The sequence below is a fragment of the Anser anser genome (genome assembly GCF_964211835.1).
Source record: "Anser anser genome assembly, chromosome: 5".
Lineage (NCBI taxonomy): Eukaryota > Metazoa > Chordata > Aves > Anseriformes > Anatidae > Anser > Anser anser.
Genome location: NC_139725.1, coordinates 50,063,044 through 50,075,946, shown reverse-complemented (window position 1 = coordinate 50,075,946; position 12,903 = coordinate 50,063,044). Strand labels below are relative to the sequence as shown.

Sequence of the window (12,903 nt, the reverse complement as noted above, 5' to 3'; positions counted from 1 at the left end):
AATCTTTAAAATATATATATATATTCTGTATTATTGAGATGCATGAGCTAAAGTTTAAGAAGGCAGCTTTTGCTAGCTCTTCTCTAAAGTTACTGTAACAGACAGTTGGAAACTCTAGCTCCACCACCTGAGACCTTCAAAATTAATCTGTTTATATTTCAATCCCAACCAATTAACATTTGCGGTATAGTCCGGATCTCCACATGAAACTGATTAAGCATGTTTTGAATTTAAAAGCCCATGTGTGCTCACTCCTATTTGTCAGAGTTTGACACACAGGCACCTCTGCTGATTCCCGAACAAGACCAGGTATAACAGGACCAGGCCTACCATGTTTCATGTTGATTTTCTGCCAATGGTATTTTATTACACTTAATTTACACAATTATTTTTTTTTTCATTTTACTGAGCTTCCTGTTAGTAACGTGACATTTTGTCGATGGCATATAATCTCGAGTTCTTTTGCAATATCGTGTGGTCCAATGCCAACTTTTTGTTTAAAAAGGGTGTGGAAGGATTTGGCCTATAAGAAAATGATGCTAAACATTAACTGTGATGTCATTTGAGCACCTGCCACACGAATAACCCCGGATACTCTCACAGATGCAGAGTAGAATGGAAACTTTTCCTTAATCACTTTCAGCAAGAATTCTGCCATAAAACCTCATGTGTCCTTTCTGTCTTCAGCTGGTAACTTCAGTAAGAGTTTTGTTCCTGTTTTATGGACCAAGGAAGAAAAATAATTTTTGGCTGATACTGAATACCTAATTACTAGAAACTGTATGCTCTGGACAAAGGCCAACTATGATAATTACATTTTGCCTTAGTCAGCTTCTAATTCATTTCATAAACTGTTTAATGTGGCTATCATTTTCCCATCTCCACTTGTGCTGTGTTGCTAGGTTCTCTTACAGCACCGTGATTCACCTCTGCGCAGCTGATCTTGCAGGTTTTCCTCTGAGCGTATAAAGCTTTAAAATGTTGTCGTTACAAAATGTAAATTTTGCTTTAAAATATTGTGTTACAAAAATGAAAAATCAAGACAGAAACCATGAAAGGAGATGTTTAATAGATGACTATGAATGTGCAGTAGATCTTGTTTAAAAGTTTATTTTTAATTACTCAGACATTCCGCCTTGGAATGACTATTTATTTATATTAAAAAGTCAATGGCCATGAGTGTTTTGAGGTTTTGCCTGTGAATCACTGCATGATAAAATGAACAGAATTGTGACTTAATGGAGTACTTACTGTTAAGTTCTCTTACAATCTTGCTTGTGGAATAGACAAAACAAAGTGTTGTTATTCAGCTCCACTGCTATTTTTTTTTTTTTGTAAAAAGGCTAGGCCTCAAGGCAAGGCCTCAGTGTGAAAATCTGTCTTTCCATCCAGTCATTATCACACACATTTACTGTAAGTGTTCCTTTGTGTACATCTGAGGGGAAGAACAAAATTTGCACCCAAACCTGCAAGTTTGGGGTTTCAATATGTTGCATCCCATTCAAATAACAGGAAAACTGGTTTTTAAAGATGGAACTGATGAACTGAAAACATACTATGGAGAGCAGGGTAGAAATTTCTAACTACATCTCACCACATTCAGTCACTGGAGACAGGGCCAGGGAGTTCAAATGTCAAGAGACAGATCAGAAACAATTGTAATTCAATGTTTATTTTTTCTACATTTCACAGAAAATCAAAACTCCTGTAGTACAACCGCCCTCTTTGAAAGTAGCTTCCAACCTTAGGTATTCTGGACAGAGTTGTTGTTGAAATCAGTGTCAGCCAAGTGAGTGCACTAAGAGGAGTCTGTCTTACTCTGTCAATGACACAAAGGGAGGTGGCCCTCATTCAAGATGGAGCCTGATTCACTTTAAATGCTGAGAAGTAGGAGCCATCTTAAGAGAGAACCTTTTCTTGTGGGGATAATGGCCCCTTGAAACCAATGCAGTTACTTCTGAAAAGTAACTTTTAATGCTATGCTATTCCTAAGGAAAATGCAGTACTATGAAATTATAGAACCATCATTAATTTCATCATTAATGTATTTTCTCAATAAACTAATCATTACTCTCATTATATTCCACAAAAAAAGGAATAAGGAAAAAAAAAGCCTCAAGAAATAGTCATCCTCAGGTGAATATGGGGAAGTAGAAAACTGATCTGTGCTTCTATATCTGAGTGAGAGTTTACACATTTGGTTTATGTGTGCAGACATATAGGTACATGTAGAAGGGACTGTAGAAGAAACTGGTAGAGCTGCAAGACAGTTGTGTACAGATTAAGACACAGGGAAGAACAGAGAAGCACAAAAGGAAGCTGACAAATGGGCAGCAGAACTGAGCTTGGCTAGACACTTGTGCTACTCTGGCAATACCAAGTATTTCTGAAAAGTATTTGCTTATTCAATATGTGCTGGCTGCTTGAAGATGCTCTGGAGTAAATCAAACTAAATATAACGTTTTTTCATAACTCTAAAGTTACAGCATGAGATGGCAGAGACTAAAGTCATTTTCATGCTCACACACTGTATTTTCCATATCTTTAATGTGCTAGATTTTCATTAACGTTAATTCTGAGTTTCCTAGGTTTATCATGTTTAGCTTAGGAATAATAACATCACTAAAGTCATCTGGAAAAAATCGTCTGGATTTTACTCTCCATTATAAAATTCATTTTCAAGTAGTTTTGTCAGGGAATATAATTCCCAGTATTGGTTGAAACACTTTTGGCGGAAAATTAGATTTTTATTAAATGCACATTTTTAAATAAAAAGCCTGCTTTCTGGGGAAAACCTTGTTTTCTTTTAAATTAACCAATTAAATACTCAGAACTAGTCTTTTAGCCAAAAGCTGAAAAGCTTCACTTTAGAAATGCTTCCCTTTCCCATGGGAGTTGTAGCTCAAACGCTTTATTGTCCTCTATTAGGACTTGCTCTCTCTCAAATGAGACAGCAACTCCAGGGATGCACTGCAGGCAATCAGCAAGACAGGCGACTGACAGACATAGTCACAAGCCAAAACTGCAGCATGACTTACAGCTCACAGGACCCATCAGGATGACATTTTCTAGACTTAAACTTTTGGAACTCTTAGGGAATAGCTGCAAATGTGACTTCCTCATGTGTTCCAAGATTCAACACATTCTGTAATACAAAATTTCCAAGAGCAGTGAAGGAAAAAAAAAATCAGCTTCTGTCCCTCCTTGCTCTTAGAAACTACTATTATTCAGCTATCTGAATATGGAAACTATAAAAGGTTTTGTTGTGGTGCGTGTTTGGCACCTGGCACTATTGGTCCCACTACCATCCAGAACGCCCAGCTGACGCTTAAATCATTTTCTACCTGGTGTCTGTAAGTTTGTTTGCATGAAACTAGAATGTATATAGCCCTTAACAATATTGTAAAAGAAAGTTCATCCACTAAATGCCCATCAGCATGCTTGGTAAGCAGCCTTATCTCCATTTACAATAATCTTACACTCTCTCCCATTCAACATATGGTTTCATTTTGAAAGAGCAGACTTACAGTAAACTGTATCATCAGTAGACTGATAAATGTTATAATTCATAACAGCACATCTGTCTGATGAAGATTTCCCATACTTAGTGAATGTTTAATGGTTTTCTAAAATACTAACTTTATTTATACATTTTGACATTGAGTAATATGTACAGCAAGAGAAATGATGATTCTTGCCCGTTCCCCCCGGAATTTTAGGTTTTCATTTATTTTACAAATACATGCTGGTGTTTGGATATCTAACAGAGATGCTAAGCTCAAGATCCTTTGTACTTAAGAGGCAAATAGGATCTTAATTCTACCTCCTGTAGGCATATGCCAAAGAAATGCTGTGTTTGGGGCTGTTCCAGACTCTTGGGAAACAAACAATTGCCTGTGTATCTGCCATTGTTGCTGGTTTTGGCCATGTGTCCATAAGGGCACTGAAGGGTTTTTGTCTTTTATGTCCATGAATAAAAAGATTAACCACTAATAGTGGAGTCATCTGGATATCCAGATATGATAGAATAACAGTTTCTCCCTCAAGTGAAAAGTGAATGCTATATCCCTTTCTGATGTCATACTTCAAGATGATGAAGTGCTGGAATGACTAGGGAAAGCAAGGTACCTGGAAACACCTCATTTTCCCAAGTGACATTGGCATTTTCCTTTTCTGACTGACTGATATGAAAGCTGCTTTAATAACACACTTTGACTTTCCTTACTTCAATTCAGTCTAGACAGAGCTGCAGCTGTTTCTCAAGAGAAAACTGCTCATTCTTACATGTATGAGCCCTTATATTGCCTCCTGCTTAGTGTGTCATCCATGACCAAGATTCAGAATTTCACCTGCAGTAGCTGATGACTGCTCTACAATTCACAACAAAGTATACAGAATCATAGACTATCCTGAGTTGGAAGAGACCCACAAGGATCACTGAGTCCAAGTCCTGGCTCCACACAGGACCACCCAAAAATCAGACCATATGTCTGACAGTGTTGTCCAAATGCTTCTTGAACTCTGTCTGGCTCGGTGGCATGACTACTTTCCTGGGGAGCCTGTTCCAGTGCCCAACCACCCTCTCAGTGAAGAACCTTTTCCGAGTACCCAGCCTGACCCTCCCCTGTCCCAGCTCCATGCCATTCCCTCAGGTCCTGTCGCTGTCCCCAGAGAGCAGAGTTCAGCGCCTGCCCCTCCGCTCCCCTCGTGAGGGAGCTGCAGGCCGCCATGAGGCCTTCCCCCAGACTCCTCTTCTCTGGGCTGAACAAACCAAGGGACCCTCAGCTGCTTCTCATTTGTCTTGCCCACCAGACCCTCACCATCTTCATAGTTCTCCTTTGGATGCTCTCTAAAAGTTTTATGCACTTCTTATATTGTAGTGCCCCAAACTACTCACAGTACTCAAGGTGAGGCTGCACCAGTGCAGGGTATAGTGGGACAGTCACTTCCCTTGACCAACTAGCAAGGCCATGCTTGATGCACCCCAGGATATGATTAGCTCTTTTAGTTGCCAGGGCACACTTGACTCATGTTCAACTTCTCATCAACCAGATAAAATTAATTATCAACACAGTTAAATATAGCTCTAATCAGCCAGAAGCTCAGTGTCTCAAATATTACGTAGGAAATAGGCAGATATTGCTGCTGAGAAGGCAGCAACATACACGACCTGTATTATACTGAAGTGAGAAGATATTCCTCTAAGAAGACTGCGTGGGAAGGCCTAGTCTGGAAATGGGCTGAACATGTCTACGGTGTAACACGTTTATATAAGTCAGCAGGAAAAAACTGTTCAGTACGCAGAGCTGATCCTGCAGCCCCTGCTCAATGTGCTAACTCAAAGCAACAGTTCAAATCCAAGTCTGGTGCTACTGAAAAGATATGATCCAGGAAACAACCTAATCATCAACAAACTAAAATCTGTAGGCAATTAGGCTTTGACTGCCTTTTGAAGGGCAACATGAGTAGCAAATTCCTCATCAGAGGAAGCAGGTTGGCCTGGGATACAAACTCCTGGAATACACATCTCTTAGAATGACCAACAGTGGAAATCAGCAATGCGTACTGACTTTGAAACCTGCAGGGAAAAAGGTAAACAACCCACTGAGATGCAGAGGTCAAGTGCACCCTCCTAGTGTTATTATTTTCGGCTGGCTAAAGATTTAGGAAGCTGACACAATTGGTTTGTATTTCCATGATTTGCTTTGCAATCATGTGATAGTACTTCTCTTCTCCTTTCTTTTTCTTTCTGATTTTTTTTTCCAGTAGACATCGCAGTAGTTCATAGATTCTGTGTCAAATTGGGCATCAAAACTGGTATACAGCTGAATAAATGAGCAGAAGCCTGGTACAGAGCAGTGACTTTATTAAGTTCCTCTCAGTTTTTCACTTTGCAATGCACAATGAAAACCAGTCTCAAAAGGACTAGCAATTTAATAGGACCTTTTAAAAAGAACACATGAATGAATAGGTCTTTGTGAACTGAGTAAATTTGAATAACTTCGTTTTTTTCTTACACTAGGATCTTTCACTTATTCCACTTGGCAGTTCATGACTCCTTTGGCCACTGACAGCTGGATCCTGGTTCCTCATTAGATGTATACCCAAACTTCTCTCTTGAAGTTTAGCCAGAGGATCAGACATCCAAGGAAGTAGGATCAGTCTTGTCATAGTCATTTCTTGCAGCAATAGTGTCTCTAGTTGACCAACATTTAAGCTTTCTCATAGCTGTTCTTTCTTGTTCAGTTGCCACCTGTTTAACCTGTAACCACTGCAAGTGTTTTGCTTGTAAAAGTGAGGGGCTTACAGCCTTTGTGCCAGTAGTCATCCTAACAGTCTAGCCCCATCAAATCTTTTTAGCAAGTTAAGTAGCCCTTTTGAGACTAATGCCCATATTCATATGCTGGAAATACATTCTACGTGTTTATAAAAGCCAAGTTATATGCATGTTGCCTTTGAGGACTAATAGCACAGTTCTGTAAGACCATGCCATGAGAAACAAAAGAGAAACATTTTGGCCACTGAAATATTGCACAAGTTGGTAAGATAGGGATCTTTTGAACAGCGTATGAGGTACAGATCCATTACGGAATTCCTAAACATCCCCAGAGTGAGCAAATATGACGTGAATAGTTAAATTTGCCTTCCTTTTTTTTTTTTATTTTATTTTTTTTTTTATTTTCATGGGTTTCCATCAAAAACATTTGCTTAAAATTTGGAACGTTTCTTAAAGGTTTTGCAGATCCATATGTGTGTTTTGTGCTTTTGCTGTCTTCATAGTCTTGGATTTCAACATCAATTGTTCCCATAGTTATCTTCAACACTGTTCTCTAAATACAGTCTGATGTCGCCTGAAGTGTGTTTTGACACACTGGCTTTAGTTGAGAGGTAGATATGTATTGTTTTGTTTTGTCTTTGTCTTTTAGTTTGTCAGCACTGAAGTAAATGTACTGAGACTGTAGCTTATTAACCACATTACATCATAGACAATCATAACTGTTTTTTACTTTATATTACCCAACCCTCTTTATTTCTGTTGTTTACAAGCACACTAAGCAGGCACCATCTTTTCTCTACATAGATGTGATTATGTTGAGAAAGTCCTGATTCACTTCTGAAATATTAGTATCTAATGCAAAACTAACATTAAAACAAACAAACAAACAAACCTGCATTTATTATTTAAACTCCTGGTCAGGAATTCCATTTGAGCATTGATCTTAAATACTGAAGTGGAACTAATTAAAACCCTGCTTGTCCTTAAGATGTCTTTTTTGCCATTAAGTGTGGATAATGACATGCTAGTTGTTCAGTTCAGTGGCCAAACTAAACAAACGGAAAACAATTTTGGTTTGGGTAGAAATGAAAACATTTTATTCAACCCAGAACAAAAGGGTTTATTTTGATTTCTTGTTATGCATCAACTGGAAAATCAAATTTAAAATGAAAACGTAATTTTTTAAACTAAACCCTTGCCCAGACATTGCAACTAAATGTTACAGCAACAACATACATTGACCCTTCCATATTATTTTCATGTTGAGAAAATTTTATTATTGAATTGAATCCGACTTTGCCAGTAATTTTTGAATTCTGAAAGCATGTTTTTGAGAAAATCTAGCATCTGGTTAAAATATGAGGCTCCCTCGTCTGCTGTGAATATGGATCAACACATTTTCTTTTTCTCTTGAGGAACATTGGATTTTAAGAGAGGAAAAGCCATTCAATTTTCCTCGTTGTGCTAACAGGAACTCCCTGGAGTTCTATTTATTGTCTTCTGTTGAGGGGATTATTTTTAACTTCAGTTTTGACTGTGGTGCCCAGCCGGTCTGCACATTCACGTCCACGCAGCTCCTTCTGTTCCAAGGCAGCTCTGCCAGGTCCAACAGCCATGTCCTGGCCGCCACCTCACCCGCTCCGCCACACCGGCCTGGGAGGCAGATGAGGTTCAGGGCAGGCTGTCCTCAGCGTTAAAACGCAAGGCAACTATTGGCTCTGCCAATTTAACGGAGTGAACTGCCCTGACCTGGACTCTTTCGCACCCTTAAAAGCAATGAACTGTCAGCTAATGACACATCTGTCCGGGTAGTGGTTGTTATTTCTGCTGTGGTGCATGGGCCCCCGCCACACCGCCCTCCCGCACAATATGGCGCCTGTCCCACGCAGGCGTGTGAAAGCTGCACGCTTCCCCCGCTGTCCTTCGCAGAAAATCATAGTCTTGATCTCTTCTGCCACACAGTGGCTACAGTGGAGAACAGTCAGAAAACCATATGGCAGTCCCGTGCTAAATAGGGCGATCGGAAGGGAGAGTTCCATCCCCACCCCCCACCCCCACCCGCCATCACAATTTTAGTCAGTTTGAAGCGCGCCGAACAGCCCCATTCCTCAGCTCTGGCTCCGTCCCTGTGCCTGGGTCCCTGCTCGCACACCAACACACCCCCAAGCCCTCTCTCAGGCTCTTCACAAGCTCTACAGCTGTTCCTTCCTTTTTAGGGGAGAAAAAATCAGTAATGGAGTAACGGGTTTTTATCTGGTAAATGGATCATTTGAAAACTGGGCAAGAGCCATGCTGCAGTCTGTGGTGCTCTGTGCAGCCAGTACAGCTGTGGCGATGTCCCCATGCTAACATGGTTATGAGGTGAGAGGACCAGGTATCACCACCAAAAAGCACAGCACATCAGGACTGCTTGACCCACCATCATGCTGATGATTTGTGTTGTGAGTTTCCCTGCGGCCTGTGGAGAGGCCCCTGGTGGAGCAGGCTGTCCCCCTGCAGCCCGTGGGTCCCACACGGAGCAGATCTCCACGCTGCAGCCCGTGGAGGAGCCCCCGGTGGAGCAGGTGGATGTGGCCTGGAGGAGGCTGCGGCCCATGGAGAGCCCCCGCAGGAGCAGGCCCCGGGCCGGAGCTGCAGCCCGTGGAGAGGAGCCCACGCAGGAGCAGGGGGTCTGGGGGGAGCTGCCGCCCATGGGGGACCCGTGCTGGAGCAGTTTGCTCCTGGGGGATGGACCCCGTGGTACAGAGCCATGTTGGGGCAGTTCTTGAAGAGCTGCTGCCTGTCAGAAGCCCATGCAGGCTCAGTTCGGAAAGGATGGCATCCTGTGGGAGGGACCCCACGGGGAGCAGGGGCAGAGAGTGACTGTGAAGGAGCAGCGGAGTTGAAGTGTTAGGGACTGACCACAGCCCCCATTCCCAGTTCCCCTGCGCTACTCAGGGGGAGGACATAGAATAGGGTGAATGCAGGGAAGGTGTTTGTAGTTTGCTTTTAGTTTCTCACTGCTCTAGCTTGTTAATAATAGGTAATAAATTACATTAATCTTCCTATGCTGAGTCTGTTTTGCCCATGATGATAATTGTTGAGTGATCTCCCTGTCCTTTTCTAAACCATTGAGCCCTTTGCATTGTATTTTCTCCACCTTTCCCTTGAGGAGGGGGAGTGAGAGAGTGGTTGTGGTGGAGCTCAGCTGCCCAGCTGAGTAAAACCACCACACTAGACATCTTTGCAAAGGAGCATACTGAAGTAAGAAGCCACCTGATGCATTTGTCTGGTGATCTGGAAATACAGAGGTTTTCCCACAGCTCCAACCCATGTCAAAATGGACAGAGATTGGCAAGTATTTCTCTTTACCAGCCATACTTACCTCCTAAAAGGGACACACAGAGAGACTGCATTAGGCTAGATCAGATTTACCACTAATGGTCAAGAAAGTTGTGAAAACAATGTTTTGCCTTCCACCCCATTGCTGATAATACTTGGCAGAAATTCTGATCTTCCCTGAAAAAGAGCTCTCTCCTTTTAAGGTTACAAAATGTACAGTCAGGATAGTATTACTTTTTATTTGTACTGTCCAAGAACAGTTCAGTTTAAAAATAGGACTTGGTTGTGCCATTTTCCTTGCTGAAAAAATTGAGTTTCTGTGTCATTTGAAAAGGAGAAATAGCAGCCCTGTGCAGCTTCCAACAATTCACACACACATGAGCAGAAGGGCTGGTTTGTGGGTTGACTGGTTGACCTTTCTCTCCATCCTTCTAGGATCCAAATTGACAAGAGAAACACTTCTAATCATTTTTATCCTTGCAATCAACATGCAGAACCTAAGAGACCCTCTCTTCAATTATTACTCCCTGCGTATTATCATTTATATATATATTACTGAGACATCTGATTCATTTCCCTTTGAATCCAATGGCAAATTCTCCTCTGACTGACCCAGCAGTCACAGATGAGGGGCAGTCAGGGATAGGCCTCTGTTCTGCCAGCTTTCAGCCAAAGACACACAGAAAAGGCAGTACCTCTCCCAAAGACCTTCCAATCTAAGATAAAAGATAATAACAGTCCATTATTTCCTGCTGTTCCTAACAAACAATTTAAGGGTTCATAAATTTCAAAGACTTCACTGCAAAAAAATCCTGCCGTTTTAACATAACTGTCCCAATGTAGTTCGTCTGGGACATCCTGAAAGTTTTCCCTCTCCCATCTAACGACTGACATTCCAGCATTTGTTGAGAGGCATATTAGCACTAGAATGAACTTTGGAAAAAAAAATCATTTTAAGTCTACGCACTCAGCCAAGCACTTTCTGTGTTGCCTCCGCTAATTCTGGAGCTAAATGTACTTGAACAGAAATGTATCTCCTTAACCTTTGTTTGGCTGAGTCTACAGTGATCCTGTGTTCTATGTTTGCAAAATGAGATTTGCTGCTACAGATTTACTGCAGGGTCAAGTATGATGAAAAACTATGTTGAGAGAAAGCCAAAGCCTTCTTTAAACACAGATGTCTTAAATATTACAGATGTCTTCCATGTTTAGCAAAAAGGGTAGGGGGCTGGACTGTTGATGGGTTTGATGATGAGTGATCAGTCTTTCACTGTTAGACCATTAGTCCCAAACAAACACAGAATGGTGAGACTTACCAATTACATGTTTGTATCTGATTATATAAATATAATTGCTGACTGTTGTCCATTTCACAGAGAAAAAATGTGCATTTCTTAAAAACCTACCACAACATGAGAGCTCATTGCTTTACCACAGATGCCAACCAGTGTGAAGCCTTTTTTCTTCCTTCAGCAGTAGGTCCTTTAGATTAGCATGGGGGAGGAAGCATATGTTGTTCTTATGCTGCGCCTCTTTGCTGCTGAAGAGCTCCGGCCTCCAGAATGTAAAGAAAGCACCTACCAGTAGCAAAACATTTGGAAAATAAAAAGCAAAACTTCGTTTTGGAAACTTATGGAGATTAGACTGAGGACACCACTGACCTTTAGATATTCTGTGATGGGAAGCAAGCGTACTATTTACAGTAAGTATTTGGAAAGCTCTCACAACATCCTTGAGACTAAGAGAAACAGACTTGGCAGTATGGACTGCACTATGACCTTTTCTAACCTTCCCAGTGATTTTTTTTTCATAATTGACTATCTGATGAGAACTGAACTTAACAGAACAATATTATACCAAGTGATTTCTTTCATTTGAATTTAAATTCTCTAACATAAAACCTTCTTTTATTTCTTTTTTTCCTCTTTAATTATTCTTTTCCATTATTTTCCTTAATCATCCTTAGTAATTACAACTTTCCATTGCTTATTTTAATTACCTTATTTCACTGACCTATCTTTGCTTCTGCCCTGCAATGTGTGGCAACTATTGCTGTCCTACACTGCTAGCTTGCTGGTATCATGCTGACGACAGTGTCTTATTTCTAAGAGACTGACCCAAAAGCTTCTGTAATACATAGAAATCTTTGTATATATTAGGATGCTCTTTGGGTCAATGTTGGATATCAGAAATTTAAATTCTGAAATCAGAAGTCCTTTCTTGGCCATGTCAGTGACATATTTAGGTGAGTTAGGGACAATAGCTTTCACCACCATATCTTATTTTCACCATCTGCTGTGTGACTGTGCCTGTTTGCATCTCAGGCATGTTGGAACTCATCTTGCTGGCATTTGTAAACAACTTTAATATATTTGCAAGTGCAAAAAAAAATATATTAATACTTCTGTGAGCTGAGAGCATTGTTGCTCTAATTAATATATTGTGACAAGTTTGACTGTACAAGACTTGTTGCTGTTGTCACTTTCACTGTTATATTGACTTAAGGGGCTGTTCTGATGTTTTATAAATATATATATTTGTATGTGGGTATACATTAATATGCACAGAGCTTATACAGGCTATGTAGGGCAGTAGAGTTGCTAGAAAAAAAAAAAAAGCTGTACAGTTTTTATTCAGTCAGTCAGCTTCTGCTTCCACCTGATGAACATCTTCATTCTGCAGCTTGTTCCACTGGACATTTACCAGGAATGACCAATCACCTCCTGGGTTAACTGTCCTTTATTTGAAGCGTCCTCCTGTGACGTTTGGTGTGGTAGAGGAAGAATTTAGATATGCTGATACCATCACTTATGAATAAGCCTTTACTATGTTTTTGCCTTTGGCCAGCTCATAAAACTATTTACAGTCATGTCCACAGTATATTGCTGCACAGCTATTTCTGGCACAGTAACTTGCATCCACATTTGTCTCTGTGTGCTCTGCAAGAGAGGGGAGAAAATGAGAAGCAGAGCTGCATGATCAGCTCATAAACTGATCTCCCAGACTGATGCTGCGGTCTTTACTCACTGTCTATAGAAGGATAAATACCAATACTTATGAAACAAGTGACATCTTAAAAAAACACAAGCGTTAGCTATCATAACTTTTTTTTTTTTTTGCCACGCCCAGTCTGGAATATAAGAAATCTGTCTTACACAGGTCAGATGAAATAATGTAGCTCGTGCCAATTAACTGTGTGATCAGATGATTGCAAACAGATGTGTAAGGGCTGTTTCAGCTGCTCCTAACCCCTTCATTCATGCACAGTAACTGGCTGCGTGCGCTCTTTTGATTGTTTGCAGGGT

At 40.8% G+C, this 12,903-nt stretch overlaps 1 long non-coding RNA gene across 1 annotated transcript; it reads right to left on the bottom strand.

Annotated features, from left to right (window-relative positions):
* Positions 1-11,691: 11,691 nt before the first annotated feature.
* Positions 11,692-12,889, bottom strand: LOC310900631. The gene is made up of 2 exons (XR_014585284.1): positions 12,754-12,889; positions 11,692-12,537 (listed from the first exon to the last, which is right to left on the bottom strand). It is a non-coding gene; the product is annotated as an uncharacterized lncRNA (long non-coding RNA).
* Positions 12,890-12,903: the final 14 nt, after the last annotated feature.